At 36.1% G+C, this 21,064-nt stretch overlaps 1 long non-coding RNA gene across 1 annotated transcript in view; it reads right to left on the bottom strand.

Moving 5' to 3' along the window:
* Positions 1–235: 235 nt before the first annotated feature.
* The window catches only part of LOC143651064 (uncharacterized), an 82,207-nt gene continuing 61,378 nt past the window's right edge, over positions 236–21,064 (bottom strand). The window contains exons 4-7 of the long non-coding RNA XR_013159815.1: positions 14,283–14,381; positions 10,351–10,417; positions 9,826–9,997; positions 236–688 (exon numbers count right to left, since the gene is read on the bottom strand). This is a non-coding gene — a long non-coding RNA (uncharacterized LOC143651064). The remainder of the gene's footprint in view (positions 689–9,825; positions 9,998–10,350; positions 10,418–14,282; positions 14,382–21,064) is intronic.

The following is a 21,064-nucleotide window of genomic DNA, read 5'->3' as shown; positions in this document are numbered from 1 at the left end:
CTAGGTGACGCAGGTATTCACAAAGAGGTAAAGAGATACAATGCCGAAATAGGCTTAAATAGTTCACCGATAAAGAAATGAAAGAAAACACACTTAAGAATTATATGGCATTTGTAAGTTCCATGAGAAATGTGTTTTCAACTGTGAACACACACACACACACAAAGTTCCAATTTTAAACAATATATAAAAGTCCACTACAAATAGCAATAACAGCCACCTGAATGAGCCAACCTTACTTATTTTAAGTAATTTTTTAAACAAAATTTGCATCTCCTTTTTGCTTTTTAAGTAAGGGTGCCCTTTAAAGGAATAAAAGGAATAAAGCATTATTTTGTGTTCCATAGGCATGAATCTTTTATTTCCAGCCTATACACATAAAAGTTCTGGGTCTCTTCCTGTTGTCTGCTGTTTGTTGCATGTCAACTTTTGTTCTGTAATCAGAGCTAACACATCCCTTGTAGCCACTTGTGGTCACAATTTTTGAGAAGATATCTCTCTGTCCTTTTTCTTCAGTCTTTGCTTTATCCACCTCAGAAATTGCCCTTTTGACTTGACAGTAACATCACCTCTACATATTATTCTGTATGATAAAAATAAATGAGGCTTGGGGTGGTGCGATGGTGATTCAGCAGGCAGAATTCTCGCCTGCCATGCCGGAGACCCAGGTTTGATTCCTGATGCCTGCCTATGTTGAAAAAAAAAAAGAAAGAAAGAAAAAGAATAAATAAATAAATAAATGAGGCTTGGTGGAAAGAACTTGAGGTTTTTAAAATCAAATGACCTGGATTTGAGTCCTGATTTTACCACTTACTAACTACTGATTATGAACAAATGTCATGACATCTCCAGGCCTTGGTTTCTTTGTTAGAAAAATGATAAAACAATTAACCTTACAGGGTTGTTGTGCAAATGAAAATATGTGGAAAATCACTTTAAAGTAATATAAAAATGTAAATGGGGAGGTTCAGTGGTAGAATGCTTGCCTTCATGCAGGAGACCCAGGTTCGATTCCCAGACCATTGCATGCCAAAAAAAAAAAGTAAATGATTAAAAATATGTGGATATATGTAAATATATCATCATTTAGTATTAACAGATTTGAAAGTGATATGACATTAATACATATCAAATATATTTATATTGATAAATATAAAACAAAATTGAAAGTTATTATAGGACTCAGGGATATCAATATGGCATGTCCTAAAATACTAGAAAAGGCAATTCTATAAGCCCAACCTAAAAGTTTCTAGAGGGTCAATGATTGTGTTTGGGAAAGGCCATGGTTGTGGCAGGGACACACTGACTCATCTGCTGAAGAAATTTTGTAAGTCTTTGGTAGGACAACATGAGAAGACGTGATTCAGATCCTCTTATCCAGAAATCAAAATTATTTATTAATAGAATATGTGCTTACCTATTTCCCTCAGAGAAAATACAGTGGTACATTCTCTAGAACTTTAAATCTAATTAATTTGTTTTGTATTCTTGTCATCTTAATTGAATCTGAGGAAATGATGCTTAATTGGTTGGGTCTTATTGAATAGCCTCCTATTTTACAAAAAAAAAGCCTACACACTAAAGCTCAGAATAGTTTGAAGTTATTTTTTAAATGCCATTAAATATCTTCATTTAAAATGCATATGTTTTTGCAGGGAAAGAATTAGGATATTCTAAAGCTTTGCTACTTAAATTGTGGCCCTAGATACAGCAGTACCAGCATCCCCTGAGAGCTTGTTAGAAATGCAGAATTTCAGGTTCCACCCCAGACCCACTGAATTAGAATCTGTATTTCAGCAAGACTAACAGAACAATTTGTATATAAATTTGCTAAGTACTGGTCTTGGTCCTCTATAACTTGTGTTAAATCCATTACTATGTCCTTTGACTTTATCCAACAATGTTTACTTTCTCTATAACTTCATAAGAGATGAGGCTTTTCCTTTTAGTGTTTACATTTGGTTTTACCACCATGAAACATCCCAAGGAACTTAAGGCCATCTGTGATTGCACCAGCCAGCCTCTGTTCTCTCTCATTGTTCTTCTTCTCAGGCAATGTTCCCACTGGACTGCAATGCTTGAAGTTGACCTTGAAATGCTAAATGTTAACTGTGTAGGACTCCAGTTGAGCATTCATATTAACTATGGCACTGCTCAAAATATTAAATATGGGAATCCTAGGAGGATGATTAGTTAGGAAGTGGTTGAAGAGGCAGTTAAAGCAGAAAATATTCAAGGCTTCATTAAGATTGGCCTAATGCACCATGGAACAATATCTTTTCTAGTCTTTTTCATTATACAGTCTGCTATGAAAGTCCTAATTCTGCATTCTAGGCAAGTCCTTATGGAGGGAGAGACAGTATTCTCTTTGGAAAGAATAAACATGAAATAAGGAGAGTGAGAAGAAATAGAGTTCTATGCCATAGTATAGAGGCTATTCAGAGGACAGGGGAAGAACCAGAGGAGGAACTTTAGTCTACAACATTCAGAACAAGGCTCAATGTGGCTAGAAGTGAGGTAATATAGTCCTAGAGATCTGAGCAAGAGGGAACCCTGGAGGAACTATATCCAGAGCTATGAAGAATCCAGGCTCTTTCCTTAGCATACTAAGTAGGACTTTACAAGACTTTTTGCAATGTGAGATGAGGATACTGGAGACAGGCATGGATCATACTATGAATTTGGAAATGAATCAATATTCAAAGTGATGACTTTTTAAAACATTCTAAATTGAAAAAAATACTCAGAACTATACTGCTAAAAATGCAACTGTTAAGATATCACAACATTATTAAGCCCCTTGCAATTTGAATTCAAAATATTTTGCCATTCACAATTTCAAAGTAACTTGGATTCTGGGACTTTCAACTAGAAAAAACAAAAAAAGCCCTTTAAATTTCTGATTTAAAAAATTTAAAGGGTAACTATAAAATGTTTGTTCTAGTTTGCTAGCTGCCAGAATGCAATATACCAGAAATGGAATGGCTTTTAAAAAGGGGAATTTAATAAGTTGCTAGTTTACAGGTCTAAGACCAAGAAAATGTCCCAATTAAAACAAGTCAATAGAAATATCCATTCAAAGGCATCCAGGGAAAGATACCTTGGTTCAAGAAGGCCAATGAAGTTCAGGGTTTTTCTCTCAAATGGAAGAGCACATGGCTAACACAGAGTTTCTCTCTCATCTGGAAAGGCACATGGTGAACATGGTGTTATCTGCTAGCTTATTCTCCTGGTTTCCCGTTTCATGAAGCTCCCCGGGAGGCATTTTCCTTCTTCATCTCCAAAGGTCACTGGCTGGTGGACTCTGCTTCTCGTGGCTATGTCTTTCTGCTCTGCTCTCTCAGAATCTCTTTAATTCTCCAAAATGTTTCCTCTTTTATAGGACTCCAGAAACTTATCAAGACCCACCCAAATGGGTGGAGACACATCTCCCCTAATCCAGTTTAACAACCACTCTTGATTGGCTTACATCTCCAAGGAGATGATCTAATTATATACAGTATTGAATAGGGATTATTCTGCCTTTATGAAATGGAATTTTGATTAAAACACAGCTTTTCTAGGGGACATACATCCTTTCAAACCAGCATAATGCTTAAACTATAAATTCATTATAATTAACAGAACTCATAAGCCTTATAAAGAATTCTATTTGAAGTCACAGATTACAGTGTAAACTCAAATAGAGATTGATTTTGAACAAGTTATTGCAGTTCTCTTAGCCTCAATTCTCCCCATATATCAAATGATGATTATGAACCCTCTCCTTTTCTTGGCTTAATTACTACTGAATGTTTTTTCTGATTGTTGAAAAGTCTTGCAAAGGCATAAAACTGAAATAATATTCAGCAAAGCATGTAAGAAATTATCTTTATTGAAAAGTATAAAATTACATTAAAAGCTTGGAAAAATGGAGAAAGTTAATCATAATCTATCTCTCTTTGAAGATAAATAATTGACACTTAACAGACTAGAAGTATTTTTATATCATTCTGTGCAAGACCCTACTTAAATGCAAACTTTTATAATCTACTGAAAAATAATAGACTTTTGAGCTCTTAGAAGAGAATAACATGCTTAAGTCTTTCCACTTATTTATTCCTTAGAACTATAATTGTATGAGTATGAAAAGATTTGATTAGCATAGTAAGATAATTTCATTTTTTACCAGAAGAAACTAGAAATAAATAAAACCTCTACCTTCCCCCAAAAGAAAAAAAGTCTAGTAATTATTCTTTACAAAATTTGCTATGGTATCAGGGTGTACTTCAGAGTATATTACTTAACTCTATTAGAAAGATGTGCTACCCAGTTCATAAAAACTGGTCTTTAGTGGAAGTATAGACTTCAAATTTCCACTATCTCTTACCAAAGAATTCTGGGACTAGCCTACAAGGGCAGGAACTGGACCAGCCTGGAATTAAAGAGGCAGCTCTCCAGCGCTGAGAGGAAGGCAGCCCTAAGGGATTCCATTTCCTGTAGGTCCTGCTGGCAGTCGCCATAGCCATCCCTAGCCCCTCCTTGAAAGTCCTAAGAAAGTTTTAGCTATGCTTCCTCATTATTTTAAAATGCAGAAGTAAAGCATACAAATTCCAGAGAAGGGAGCATAGTTTTCTGGTGACCTTAAACATACATACAATTTTGAGTCTTAGTTTGAAGGGACATTTTAAGTTTCCATTCTGAAATAATTTCAAACTTACAGAAATGTTTCCAGAGTCAGGATAAGAATTCTTTTGTACCTTCGCTCATATTCAAAATCGTTTTTGAGACATTTGTTTCAGCTCTCGTTCTCTCTTTATACATGTGTATGCATATATAAAATTACATTTTCCCTGAATCATTTGAGAGTAAATTACTGACATTGAATCTCTTTATCCCTTAAATACTTCAGTATGTATCTCTTGACAATACATGCTCTTACTTAGCACCCCAGTACAATAAGCACGTTCAGAAAATTTGATATTGATGATATTACTTAATCTACAGCTCATATTCAAATTTTGTCAATTATTTACTCCATCAACTCTTTACAAGCAATCTTGAGAGGTAAACTATAACTTAGGAGGCAAAAGAACAACCACAAATTTTATTGACCAGAATGTACTAGGTATAAAAAGAGATCTATAACTAATTCATCAAACAAATATAATAGAATAGGATGTAATAAAAATTCAGCCTTGAGGTAATGTCATCAACATGGCAATGTAAGACATCCCCTGAAATAAACTTCCTCAGAGATTCAGTGGATAAAAGAACAAATCTCACTTACTTAGAACGCTGGAGGATAGTAGAGACTAAAGAAGGACACCACAAATGCTGAATCAAACAAAGGAAAAGTGTCTGGTGAGAAATTTCCATCTCAGACCTACATTTCCCTTCCCTTCACTCAGTACTGAGCAGCTTAGGAGTGTCACTGAGACAGAGAGAGGACCAGGTCCCTTCCGATGTGGACAAAGGCTACGGAGACACAACAGGGAGTTGAGCTCCACGCATATCCAGACAGAGGGACCCTAGTCAGCAGGGATTCAGGGCAGAACACAAGTCCTCTGATGTATACAGAAAGGTCTCTCAGGAGGAAAGGAGAGAGAAAGGAAGACACAGAGAGAGTGTGTGCACTGCAGAAAGGCTGATAAGTGGTGCGCTCATTCATTCCACTTTTTGCTGGCTGGACTGCCTAAATGCAAAATGGACTTTCTGAAGTGACTCACCTTTCTGGTTTGACCCCAGCTGACTCCCCATGGTGGAATACCCTCACAGGGCAGAAACCGGAGACAGGAAGAGTAAAGCCTAACAGAAAATAAATAAATAAATACTAAGGGGTTAAACTGAGTTGCTGTAAGACAGGAGGGTCCCAGACCTGAAAACTGGAAGGAAAACAAGGCACAGAGTGATGGAAAGAATTTAATCAAATCATAAGACTGGAGAGAAAATTCTGCACAAAAATGAACAGAATAGATCATGATTCATGAAATAAGATCATGATTCAGAACAAGATTCATGAAAAAGAAACAGAAGAAAAGAAGTTTTTTCCTGGAGGTAAAAATATTGCAAAAAAATTTAATCTTAAAAATTGTACCACATATTCAGGGCAAAAATCAGATGAAGAGATGAGAAATCTGATCAGTCAAGCATAGGCTATTCTGAAGGTCTAGAATAAATTGAGCCAAGCAACAAAGAAGATCCTTACCACAAAGCCAATCAACAATAAAAAACCTAGACAAGAGAAACTGACCTTCAGCATTAACTCATTATAATATTCAATTATGCAGACATCAACAAAAAATGACAAGCCACACTAAAAAAAAAGGAATAAAGGGTTCAGCTAATGGAACAAATTAAAACTTCAGAAGAGACACAAAATTTGTAACAACTCATCAAAGAAGTTCAAACAAATCTAAATCAATTCAAGGAAATGAGGGGAAATTTAGATAAAGAGATAAAGGATATTAAGAGAACAATGTGTGAGCATAAAGAAGAATTTGAAAGTATAAAAATAAGCATAACAGAAAAAGAGCAAATGAAAAGTGATTCAACACAAAGGATCCTCAATAAGAATGAGTGCTAATTTCTCATCCAAAACCATGGAGGCGAGAAGGCAGTGGTATGATAAATTCGAGGTACTAAAAGAGAAAACTTCCAGAAAAAAATTCTGTATCCAGCAAAACTGTCCTATAAAATGGAAAGTTTAAAACATTCACAGATAAAGAGAAACTGAGAGAGTTTGAAACCAAAAGACTTATCCTTTAAGAAGTATTAATGGGAATTCTGCAGGTTGAAAAGGACAGATGGGAGAAATTGGCTTGGAGTAGTGAGAAGAAGTGAATTTATCAGTGAGAGCAACTAAAAGGGAAGATGCCACAAGAAGTCAAAATTCTAATGTTAAGGCTCATATCTGGACAATCGTACAAATTGCAGACATTATTGCTGCTTCAACACACAGAAGAGTGAGGATGGAGGAATTTCAGTAGCTTTCAGTAAAGGATGGTTATTGCTCACCTGGTAAATGAATAAATTAATTAAATTAGAACATTCTAGTTAAACAAAAACAATGTTGGAATATAATTTAACATAATATACAATGATGCTGAACAGGGCACGGCCCTGTAAGAGACAAATAAGAGCAAGAAATCTCAGTTCTCTTCTTTACCTGGATAAAATTCTTCATCTCTACTTACACTTTCAGAATTTCAGAAAATAAAATATCAAATTTCCTCATATCTTCACTGGAATCTCTTAGTTGTTAATAAAGAAAAATGATTAAGCTTATATCTACTTGACTATATCACAATTCAATTGCTCAATGTTATATAGTTGGGTACATCTTTTGACCAATGGATTCTCAAATATTTCCATGGGAAAAAATAATTGAAGATATATTCCAATGAGTATTTATATTTGTCTAAGGAATTTCTACTGTGACTACTACTCTACTTCAAAATTGCATTTATATTTTTAAACTTTTATACACTGCAACTGCTATTCTACTTTAAAATTGCATTTATATTTTTAAGCTTTTACACCAATTCAACATTTTAAATGTTAATTGTTTGAAAAACCTATCTCTTACATTCCCCTAAAAATATATATTGTGTCTATTTCATCCAGTTCTTAAAATCAATTAACAAAATATTTCTTATCTATTTTTGGCTCAACTTAGACAATCACTTAGGGTTTGTTCTGCTTTGTTTCATTTCAGAGACCACTTTTTAAAAATTACCAGTTGGGAAATGCGCAAACAATATTTGTGATAATTTCCTACCTTTTCTGTGTGTATATTTAAAGAAGTTTTCTTTCTATTTTATGCAATTTCATTATATATATGATTGTAAACATTTTGATTTTCAACAAAAATACATTTACCTAAGTTACAGATTAAGATAGCTGTTTAAAGAGGCTTAGTAGATAAAACAATTATATTGTTTATTCTTTAGGAAAGAAACTTTAAAGAAAGCAAAACAGAAAAATGTTCCAACCAAGCAATATCTAACAAGACCCTATTTGGACATCATATTCATTTGAATAATGTAGGGAGGAGAAGAAATTTAAATACAGTATATATATATACCGTATTTTATATTTATATATATATATATATATATATATATATATATATATATATACTGTATTTTATAAATATAAATATATTGCAATGAACTAAGCATTCATTTTCAGTTTCATTTTTAAGGATTAGGCCAGGCTTTAATTTCTAAAATCTTCTTTTAAAACATATCATCTGCTGATACCATTAGCAGCAATTTTCTTTGCTAATGAAATGAATTATCCTGCATAAAATATTCCAGGATCCCTTGCACCTTCCAGCTGCCAACCCACATCCTCCCTGTTTATCTCCCTGCCTATCTCACCCGAACAATCCACATATTTAATTGTATAATCTCCAAGTCAAAGTTTTAAAATGAAGAATGGTCAATATAAGAAAAACAAGAACAACAACAAAGTTCCTCGGAATAGAGTATATGAAATCATGGGTAACAGCTGTGACTGCAGGTTAATTTTTTTGCCCACAGTAGAAAACCATCATGACAACCTTAATTTTCTGTACTGTTGAAAAGCTTTACTGCATCACAGTGGAAATGAACAGTTACCCTTGACATTCAATTTTTGGCTATATACTCAGAGAGATTTAGTGCTCCAACAAGCAGAGTGAACCCAAAGTGCAACATTTCCTGAGTTTCACCTCCTCAGATTTCAAAATTCCCACTTTTTCCTTTTGCTCTTCAAGCCTGATGGTGAAAAAGCTTCAGGATTAGGAGTTGCCATTATTACAAACTAGAGTGGCTTAGGAACAAAGAACCTAGACAAAAAGAAATGTGCTCTGCCTACCAAACCACTTATGTTGATCTGACTAATTCTCTTCTCCAAAAGAACCAGTAATTTTGAGTACCAGTAATTAAACAAACAAAAATAAACAATTTTCTGTTTGTTTTCTAACTCATAAAAATAAATTAGATTCCTGGTCTCGATCATTATACTTCTGCTGTACATTTTTTGTGTATAGATTGGGAAACTTACATTCTCTTCAAGGGTATAAACATTATAAATGTGGGGCATATTTGCCATGGGGCCACTGAGACAGGGAGAATGCAATGAAGAAGGCTCTATTGCTTTTGGCCCCCAAAGCAGGCATAATCTTGTATGAATTATATTAGAGTATTTATCAGCATGGTGTAATGGATTCTTACAACTTGATTTTTAATTCCAACCCCAAATACGTGAAAGATTCCAAAAGAACAAGTGACTTAACCTCCCCTCATTTGTAAACAATACTTAGTTCACAATGCTGTGATGACCAAATTTAATATAATATGTGTAACTTTCATGGTACATGATAGTATGCAACCATGCTTTCAGCTGCAAGTGCCAGAATTCCTGAGTAATAAACTCTTGAACTCATATTAAGAAGGAGGGTGAAGGTAGGCAGTCCTCAGCATAAATTCAGCCACCCAACACTATTGGGGTCACATGTTTGTTAGCCTCATCCTTTTTCTCATGTTCATAAACTCATAGTCACAAGATAGCTTCCCTATTTCTACTCATCCCATTAGTGATCACTGACTCAGTGTACCTAGGTTACATTGACTGGAAATATGTCACATACACAAGATATACTAGATACAAGAGAAGCTGGAAAATTAGTATTTAGTTTTTCCAGTCTCCATTGGAAAGAGGGGTGTGGGAAAGGGTGTTGGAAAAAAAATAGCCAACACTATCCGACATATTTATTTTGCAGAATTGTAAGCAGTATGTTAGTAATGTTATCAAACTTCCCTCTAACAAAATGCTCTTTTACTCTAAACATTGTACCTTTATTTTTATCCTTGAAACTGCTTTATCAGTTCCCCATAATCTTCTCTGTCTCTGATCTTAGCAGCAAGTCATGATGCATTTTTGTTTTGTGTTTTTACAAAAGCTGATTAATCTCCATTCTATGAAAGCTGGCATCACAACAGGAGAAGGGACACATTTTGGGATCACCCTACAGAAGAGAAAAACAACTATATATAATTATTTTAAACCAACTCCTTAAAATTTCAATTTGATTGATGACTTGGTTATGAAATGGAGTAATTTACAAAGAATGTTTCCTTTACGTAACTACTCTTTAATAAGTTGAGTGTGGCAAAACGACTTTGCTCTGCATGTTGCTTCTGCTAGCTTGCACATGCCTATTTAATCTTTATTGCCATCTTCTGGAGGGTTTGTTTTCATACGTAAATAGGTAATGCTAGGGTAATACAGCTTCTCTCTTAAAAACCTCTGAAACAACGGGCCCTTTTCAGTATCTCACAGCACTGAAAAATTATGTCAAATGCTATAAGCACAGAATACCTTAGACTGGGCTGGGCGGGAGGCAGCTGTGATTCAGCATGCATTGCATAAGTAACCGGAAGGTCACCTGCACAGAAGAACAGTGACCCATTTACAATTTTACTATTTCTTATTTCCACTATTAGAGTTCCATTTTGATGATAAAGGTTTTGAACCATATCAAAAGGCATGTATCACTGGAAATAGTAATCTTTTAAGCTGATTTTTAGCCCATTCTACCTTAGTATAAAGACTTTGGAATGCTTTCCTATTATGATAGATCATGAAGGGATGCAGTAGTGACACATTCATGAATGACATGAATGTCAGGTTTCTGAACTTTACCCAACACAATCCTGCTATCTAACAGGTAGTTAAAAGCAGATCATAATATGGAGTTGGAGATGCCCAGGGGAGAGAGAGAGAGAACAAGCTTTTTATACAAAGTGAATGACTAATATGGCAGGCAAGGCATAGCAGCCAAATGGGGTATGGCAGCCAAATTGGGTTTGTATACAGCTCACATCCAGGCATCTGACCCTAATCCACTGGACATCCCATAAGACAAGCTGAGCAGCCACAGGAAATCCAGCAATGGCAATGGTTAAACCTCAGGCAGAGAGGCTGGGTATTCATCACAGGAAAGTCTGTCAGCAGAGAGTAGCACCAACCACCTAGCCAGGGTTCAAGAATAAACTCCAGTCTCTGAGTCAATTGTTAGGAAGAGCAGCATAGATACTTAGTTCTAGAGGGAATGAAGTTTTGAAAGTTTCTTATGACAGAGGACAGACCTGGGACAGTGCATTTCAACATTCTTGCATCTTGGTTTGCTAAAGCTGACAAAATGCAATATACCAGAAATGGATTGGGTTTTACCAATGGGAATTTGTTAGTTTACGATTCTAAGTCCATGAAAATATCCAATTTAAGGCATCAGCAGGGTGAAAGCTTCTCTGAATACCAATTAAAGGTGAGCTTGGGCTCCTATGACAGCAAGGCAAATGGTCCTTTTCTCCCTGATTTCTTTGCTTTCAACTTTTCACTTCTGTGGCTACAGCACTCTTTCCCGTGGATCCTCTCTTAGCTTCTCTGAGGCCTTTTTCTAAAGGTCTTTCTGGGTGTTTCTATATGAGCTTCACTCAATTTCATCTCTTATGAAGGACTCTAGTAAAATGCTTAAGACCTACTTTGGGGTAACTATGCAATCGAAATAACTTAATCAAAAGGCCCCACCTACAATAGGCCTGCACACACTGGAATGAATTAAAAGACTATGACCTTTTCTGGGGTACATAACAGCTTCAAACTACTACTCTGGTATTTTCATACTGGGAGAAAGGCTCTGTGCACTCAGCACATCTCTAACCCTCTATTTCAAATACTTGATAAAAAGCTCTGACCTAGAGAAGAGGCCAAATCCTGGTTCTCTGAATGGGGCCCAAGACAGAGACAGAGGGAAGTAAAACGAACATAAAGCTCAAACTCAGGGTTGGGGAAGCGACTATGGTTGTTGTCAAGCCCCGAACAGAAGGCAGATGGATCTTATTATTCAAAGAGAAGTCTTAAAGAGGATACTGAGATTTGGGGGTAGGTAGTAGAAGGATGAAAGGATGGGTGGGGACTCAGGAAACTAAACTTAAGTAGTAATTTTGCCAAGGCCTAAAAGCTGCAGCATTTTAATTTTTTTAAAGGACATAGTCATATTTTCCAATTATTCATTTATTCAATGAATATTTATTGATCATATACTTTATGACTAGCACGGTGTTCAGCATTATAGATATACCTACCGTAAAACAGTCAAGGTCTCTAATTTATGACTTTAAATCTACTGGGGAAGCCTGAAATAATGTAAGCAATCCAAATCTCTTTTTATACATTGTAGTCAGTACTGTAAGGGAAAATAGCAGGGTGCTTGCTGTAAAAGAGAATGATAGGGCCAGGAGGCCAACTGTTTTAGATTAGGACACAAAATGGCCTTTCTATGGAAGTTACATGAAAGTATTCCAAGAAGATGCAATAGGAAAAACTTTGCAAATTTTGTTTGGTATTTTTAAATGCAAATTTAAACTTTAATTAATATATATATATTGCATATATATAACATACATAGATATATTTAGCACTATATAACATTATATACAGATATGTTATAATAAGGGATTACTATGCAATAGCTAATGACAAATAACTAAAGTCAACTTTTGAAAAAACTGGTTTAGTTGTGAAATATAATGCACCATTACTAGATTCTTAATTATTTCTCCTCTCATGAGAGAGAACAGGTAATTTTTCACAAAAACCTTAGAAATCCAGAAAGAGAGATGAAAAGAAGGTGTGAGAAGGTCCTTAAATAAAGATGCATTCATTTCTAAAAGAGTGATATTTAATCCTGGTAACTATTTATGCCATCTGACTATAATAGCTGAATCTTGGCAAACAGACAAACTCAAATAGACACACATGTTCATGATCAGAGGGTTCCAGGCTAATGGAAAGAGTCTGAACACTTCTGGATGCACCTAGCTCTGGGGAAAATTTCAAAGTAATCACAGGCAATTACAGAATAAGCAGGCAACTTCATTCTGGAATGAGGCACAATCTACAGGATACTGTCAATCCCCAAGGGGAAGGTGACAATTCTAAACTTGATAGGCGTATAAACATTGCTCTCAAACAGAAAACGCTAAGGGGGGGTGGTGTTTAAGAGGAGGGAAAAAATCATCCGGGGAAATACAGAGAACTTTTATGGGGTGGGGGTCTCTCATTAGAACAAATCTTGAAAGGAAAGCTGAGAGCAGTTTTTACAAAATCAGAAATTAGTTAGAAAGACATCTTCAAGTATGTCACTTATTTTAAATAAAGAAGTACTGTAAAAAAGAGGCATAAAATCTAATATAATCAGAAATCATTATATTTATTGAAAACAAACTTTCACCTTAACTGGAGATTATTAAGAGTCAGTATCACCCTTTAATCTATATTCTAGTCATAACTTCATCTTCACATACGGTCTTCATTTACATACACCTGGAAAGTTTTATATTTGCCTTTTCACAATTTCAGTCACGGATCCCTAAGGGAAGTGCTCATAAAACTATACACACTGCAGTTGCCTCTTTCAGCTACCAAATAAAAAATAAAAGTAATCCTACAAAAGCAGTGGAGGAAAGTCTGAAGTTGAACTTATATAATATTCATGAAATAATCAAAGTTAAATCAAAGTGTGATTCCTTTTATCATGGCTCATTTTCCTATGTGTTTCTGTATTCTCTCTCTCTCTCTCTTTTTTTTTTTGCATTTCAGAGATATTTTGAGATGTGGAGCAAATGTTTTCAAGTGTTTGTGCTAATTTGTTTGGATATTTCCCATTTACAAATACCATTTTTAGAACTTAATCCACTTGAAACTTTGGATTTTCAGATCAAAGGAAATTAAATAAGAACAAGGCTCTCCATTCTATCTCCCACCAACAAATGATATCACAGGTTTTCCTTGTATCTGTAAAAACTGATCAATATTTTAATCATTGTTTACTTTTCCTATGGATGTTTAGTAGCTATGAAGGCCTTGATAAGAATTGGGGTCAAATTCATCTTTTAAATGGCATATCATCACTCTTAGAGAACTGTTCAGACAATAACCCAAGACATAAATTATACAGGCTCATGATATTCATTTACTTGTGAACAAATGATAAAGGGAAAGAAAAGAGCAAAGAGTTGGCAAACTATGAAAAATTACAGTTTTTAACATCCATTATTTTCTTCATGAATGGAGTCTTAAGTTCATTGATGATAAAAAAAATCCTGAATATTTTCTAATGTTGTGGTTTATCCCTAACAGTTGCTTCAGATCAGATTACACAAGCCTTCATTCACTTTGCATGTGTCCATGAAACCAGTTACTCATGGCCACTTAATTTCTTACTGAATCCCAATAAAAGCACTCACCAAGTCTGCTGCTCTGAAAGGTTAAAGTGCCCTGGAAACCACTGCATCATTGTGAAAGTATGTCCTGGTCATAGGAACAAACTCAGCAACAAAGGATTCCTGGAGGAACAGTGGGGAAATTTTAATTTTAATGATCTTTGAAATTAACCAGATAAGAAAATCTCAGTCAACTGTCCCATCTAAAATCTCTGCACGTGCAGAATTTTTAAAATGAAAAAGTACTTGTCTAAAACATTTCCTAAGATGTATTCCAAAGCACTAAAATGCTTCACACACACACAAAACTTGAACAATTCTGAAACCTCTAGTTCCTTCTTTGGAGGGTCATAAGGAACATTAACACAGTAAAGGTTCTGAGATTCCTATAGCCCTGTTTAACTTTGTTTAACCCTCTTCAGTTTGCCAATGCAGCCAGAATGCAACATACCAGAAATTGACTGGCTTTTAAAAAAGGGGATTTAGACACTTCCTGGAAGATGGCGGCTTAGTAAGACGCGCGGATCTTAGTTTCTTCTCCAGGACACCGACTAGGGGAGTAGAAACGATACAGAAAGCGCCCAAAGCCACAACAGAGATAAAAAAGACAGCGTACCCCATCCTGGAACGGCTGGCTGGCTGAGAGAAGCAGCTCGGGTGAGATCACCGAGGCGCGCGGGCCTTACCGGGCGGGGTGACAAGCGGCCGGAGTTACTCCCTTCCCCCTTCCCGGGACGGCTGGGAGAATTGGAGAGGTGGTCCCCTGAAACCAAGGCGACTGGCGCCCTCACCACGCGCAGCCCCCGGACCAACTGAGAGAATTGGATCGGAAACCCCCAGGCCGCGGAGAACAGTGACCCCGTGACTCCCGGGGAACGTGTACTCTCTCGGGCGGGCCGCTGCCGCTGGCGCCCTCCCGCCACGCTTGTTGCCCAGGGCCGACTAGGAAATTCGGACGGGCTCTTTCCCTGGCTGCGGCGACCAGCAACCCTCCCTGCGTTCGGACACCCTCCCTGCGTTCGGACCCCAGCCGGCTCAAGCCGCTTCGGCTAGCGAACCCCCAGGACGGCGAGAGTTTTCCAAAGTTTAAGGTCCCACAGCACCTTTTACTGGTGGGACCCGCAGACAAACGTGTGCCACGAGCGCCACCTACTGGGCAGGATAAGAAAAACAGAACCCAGAGATTTCTCAGAAAAATCTTACAACCTTCCTGGGTCCAACACCAAGAGAAATCTGAATAAATGCCCAGACGCCAGCAGCAGAAGATAACTGTCCACGCTCAAAAGATTGAGAATATGGCTCAGTCAAAGGAACAAACCAATAGCTCAAATGAGACACAAGAGCTGAGACAACTAATGCTGAATATACGAACAGAAATGGAAAACCTCTTCAAAAATGAAATCGATAAATTGAGGGAGGACATGAAGAGGACATGGGCTGAACATAAAGAAGAAATAGAAAAACTGAAAAAACAAATCGCAGAACTTATGGAAGTGAAGGATAAAGTAGCAAACATAGAAAAAATAATGGATAGCTACAATGATAGATTTAAAGAGACAGAAGATAGAATTAGTGATTTGGAGGATGGAACATCTGAATTCCAAAAAGAAACAGAAACTATAGGGAAAAGAATGGAAAAATTTGAACAGGGTATCAGGGAACTCAAGGACAATATGAACCGCACAAATATACGTGTTGTGGGTGTCCCAGAAGGAGAAGAGAAGGGAAAAGGAGGAGAAAAACTAATGGAAGAAATTATCACTGAAAATTTCCCAACTCTTATGAAAGACCTAAAATTACAGATCCAAGAAGTGCAGCGCACCCCAAAGAGATTAGACCCAAATAGGCGTTCTCCAAGACACTTACTAGTTAGAATGTCAGAGGTCAAAGAGAAAGAGAAGATCTTGAAAGCAGCAAGAGAAAAACAATCCATTACATACAAGGGAAACCCAATAAGACTTTGTGTAGATTTCTCAGCAGAAACCATGGAAGCTAGAAGACAGTGGGATGATATATTTAAAATACTAAAAGAGAAAAACTGCCAACCAAGACTCCTATATCCAGCAAAATTATCCTTCAAAAATGAGGGAGAAATTAAAACATTCTCAGACAAAAAGTCACTGAAAGAATTTGTGACCAAGAGACCAGCTCTGCAAGAAATACTAAAGGGAGCACTAGAGTCAGATACAAAAAGACAGAAGAGAGAGATATGGAAAAGAGTGTAGAAAGAAGGAAAATCAGATATGATATATATAATACATAAGGCAAAACGGTAGAGGAAAATATTATCCAAACAGTAATAACACTAAATGTCAATGGACTGAATTCCCCAATCAAAAGACATAGATTGGCAGAATGGATTAAAAAACAGGATCCTTCGATATGCTGTCTACAGGAAACACATCTTAGACCCAAAGATAAACATAGGTTGAAAGTGAAAGGTTGGGAAAAGATATTTCATGCAAATAACAACCAGAAAAGAGCAGGAGTGGCTATACTAATATCCAACAAATTAGACTTCAAATGTAAAACAGTTAAAAGAGACAAAGAAGGACACTATATACTAATAAAAGGAACAATTAAACAAGAAGACATAACAATCATAAATATTTACGCACCGAATCAGAATGCCCCAAAATACGTGAGGAATATACTGCAAACACTGAAAAGGGAAATAGACTCATATACCATAATAGTTGGAGACTTCAACTCACCACTCTCATCAAGGGACAGAACATCTAGACAGAGGATCAACAAAGAAATAGAGAATCTGAATATTACTATAAATGAGCTAGACTTAATAGACATTTATAGGACATTACATCCCACAACAGCAGGATACACCTTTTTCTCAAGTGCTCATGGATCATTCTCAAAGATAGACCATATGCTGGGTCACAAAGCAAGTCTTAACAAATTTAAAAAGATTGAAATCTTACACAACACTTTCTCGGACCATAAAGGAATGATGTTGGAAATCAATAATAGGCAGAGTGCCAGAAAATTCACAAATACGTGGAGGCTCAACAACACACTCCTAAACAACGACTGGGTCCAAGAAGAAATTGCAAGAGAAATTAGCAAATACCTCGAGGTGAATGAAAATGAAAACACAACATATCAAAACTTATGGGACGCAGCAAAGGCAGTGCTAAGAGGGAAATTTATTGCTCTAAATGCCTATATCAGAAAAGAAGAAAAGGCAAAAATTCAGGAATTAACTATCCATTTGGAAGAACTGGAGAAAGAACAGCAAGCTAACCCCAAAGCAAGCAAAAGGAAAGAAATAACAAAGATTAGAGCAGAAATAAATGAAATTGAAAACATGAAAACAATAGAGAAAATCAATAAGGCCAGAAGTTGGTTCTATGAGAAAATCAATAAGATTGATGGGCCCTTAGCAAGATTGACAAAAAGCAGAAGAGAGAGGATGCAAATAAATAAGATCAGAAATGGAAGAGGAGACATAACTACTGACCTCACAGAAATAAAGGAGGTAATAACAGGATACTATGAACAACTTTACGCTAATAAATACAACAATTTAGAGGAAATGGACGGGTTCATGGAAAGACATGAACAACCAACTTTGACTCAAGAAGACATAGATGACCTCAACAAACCAATCACAAGTAAAGAAATTGAATTAGTCATTCAAAAGCTTCCTAAAAAGAAAAGTCCAGGACCAGATGGCTTCACATGTGAATTCTACCAAACGTTCCAGAAAGAATTAGTACCAATTCTCTTCAAACTCTTCAAAAAAATCGAAGTGGAGGGAAAACTACCTAATTCATTCTATGAAGCCAACATCACCCTCATACCAAAACCAGGCAAAGATATTACAAAAAGAGAAAACTACAGACCAATCTCTCTAATGAATACAGATGCAAAAATCCTCAATAAAATTCTAGCAAATCGTATCCAACAACACATTAAAAGAATTATACATCATGACCACGTAGGATTCATCCCAGGTATGCAAGGATGGTTCAACATAAGAAAATCAATTAATGTAATACACCATATCAACAAATCAAAGCAGAAAAATCACATGATCATCTCAATTGATGCAGAGAAGGCATTCGACAAGATTCAGCATCCTTTCCTGTTGAAAACACTTCAGAAGATAGGAATACAAGGGAACTTCCTTAAAATGATAGAGGGAATATATGAAAAACCCACAGCTAATATCATCCTCAATGGGGAAAAATTGAAAACTTTCCCCCTAAGATCAGGAACAAGACAAGGATGTCCACTATCACCACTATTATTCAACATTGTGTTGGAGGTTCTAGCCAGAGCAATTAGACAAGAAAAAGAAATACAAGGCATCAAAATTGGAAAGGAAGAAGTAAAACTATCACTGTTTGCAGACGATATGATACTATACGTCGAAAACCCGGAAAAATCCACAACAAAACTACTAGAGCTAATAAATGAGTACAGCAAAGTAGCAGGTTACAAGATCAACATTCAAAAATCTGTAGCATTTCTATACACTAGTAAGGAACAAGCTGAGGGGGAAATCAAGAAACGAATCCCATTTACAATTGCAACTAAAAGAATAAAATACCTAGGAATAAATTTAACTAAAGAGACAAAAAAACCTATATAAAGAAAACTACAAAAAACTGCTAAAAGAAATCACAGAAGACCTAAATAGATGGAAGGGCATACCGTGTTCATGGATTGGAAGACTAAATATAGTTAAGATGTCAATCCTACCTAAATTGATTTACAGATTCAATGCAATACCAATCAAAATCCCAACAACTTATTTTTCAGAAATAGAAAAACCAATAAGCAAATTTATCTGGAAGGGCAGGGTGCCCCGAATTGCTAAAAACATCTTGAGGAAAAAAAACGAAGCTGGAGGTCTCGCGCTGCCTGACTTTAAGGCATATTATGAAGCCACAGTGGTCAAAACAGCATGGTATTGGCATAAAGATAGATATATCGACCAATGGAATCGAATAGAGTGCTCAGATATAGACCCTCTCATCTATGGACATTTGATCTTTGATAAGGCAGTCAAGCCAACTCACCTGGGACAGAGCAGTCTCTTCAATAAATGGTGCCTAGAGAACTGGATATCCATATGCAAAAGAATGAAAGAACACCCATCTCTCACACCCTATACAAAAGTTAACTCAAAATGGATCAAAGATCTAAACATTAGGTCTAAGACCATAAAACAGTTAGAGGAAAATGTTGGGAGATATCTTATGGATCTTACAACTGGAGGCAGTTTTATGGACCTTAAACCTAAAGCAAGAGCACTGAAGAAGGAAATAAATAAATGGGAACTCCTCAAAATTAAACACTTTTGTGCATCAAAGAACTTCATCAAGAAAGTAGAAAGACAGCCTTCACAATGGGAGACAATATTTGGAAATGATATATCAGATAAAGGTCTAGTATCCAGAATTTATAAAGAGATTGTTCATCTCAACAACAAAAAGACAGCCAACCCAATTACAAAATGGGAAAAAGACTTGAACAGACACCTCTCAGAAGAGGAAATATGGATGGCCAAGAGGCACATGAAGAGATGCTCAATGTCCCTGGCCATTAGAGAAATGCAAATCAAAACCACAATGAGATATCATCTCACACCCACCAGAATGGCCATTATCAACAAAACAGAAAATGACAAGTGCTGGAGAGGATGCGGAGAAAGAGGCACACTTATCCACTGTTGGTGGGAATGTCAAAGGGTGCAACCACTGTGGAAGGCAGTTTGGCGGTTCCTCAAAAAGCTGAATATAGAATTGCCATACGACCCAGCAATACCATTGCTAGGTATCTACTCAAAGGACTTAAGGGCAAAGACACAAACGGACATTTGCACACCAATGTTTATAGCAGCATTATTTACAATTGCAAAGAGATGGAAACAGCCAAAATGTCCATCAACAGAAGAGTGGCTAAACAAACTGTGGTATATACATACGATGGAATATTATGCAGCTTTAAGACAAGATAAACTTATGAACCATGTAATAACATGGATGGACCTAGAGAATATTATGCTGAGTAAATCCAGCCAAAAACTAAAGGACAAACACTGTATGGTCCCACTGATGTGAACGGACATTCGAGAATAAACTTGAAATATGTCATTGGTAACAGAGTTCAGCAGGAGTTAGAAACAGGGTAAGACAATGGGTAATTGAAGCTGAAGGGATACAGACTGTGCAACAGGACTAGATACAAAAACTCAAAAATGGACAGCACAATAATACCTAATTGTAAAGTAATCATGTTAAAACACTGAATGAAGCTGCATCTGAGCTATAGGTTTTTGTTTTGTTTTGTTTTGTTTTGTTTTGATTTTACTATTATTACTTTTATTTTTTTTCTCTATATTAACATTCTATATCTTTTTCGGTTATGTTGCTAGTTCTTCTAAACCAATGCAAATGTACTAAGAAATGATGATCATGCATCTATGTGATGATGTTAAGAATTAATGATTGCATGTGTAGAATGGTATGATCTCTAAATGTTGGGTTAATTTCTTTTTTTCCGTTAATCAAAAAAAAAAAAAAAAAGAGAAGGGATAATTGGAGATGAAGGGATACAGACTGTACAACGGGACTGGATATAAAAACTCAGAAATGGACAGCACAATACTACCCAATTGTAATGCAATTATGTTAAAACACTGAATGAAGCTGCATGTGAGGTATAGGTTTTTTGTTTTTGTTTTTTTTGTGTTTTTTTCTTTCTATTATTGTTTTAATTCTTATTCTGTTGTCTTTTTATTTCTTTTTCTAAATCGATGCAAATGTACTAAGAAATGA

Source organism: Tamandua tetradactyla, chromosome 1 (genome assembly GCF_023851605.1).
Source record: "Tamandua tetradactyla isolate mTamTet1 chromosome 1, mTamTet1.pri, whole genome shotgun sequence".
NCBI lineage: Eukaryota > Metazoa > Chordata > Mammalia > Pilosa > Myrmecophagidae > Tamandua > Tamandua tetradactyla.
This window is presented reverse-complemented; position numbering and strand designations above follow the sequence as displayed.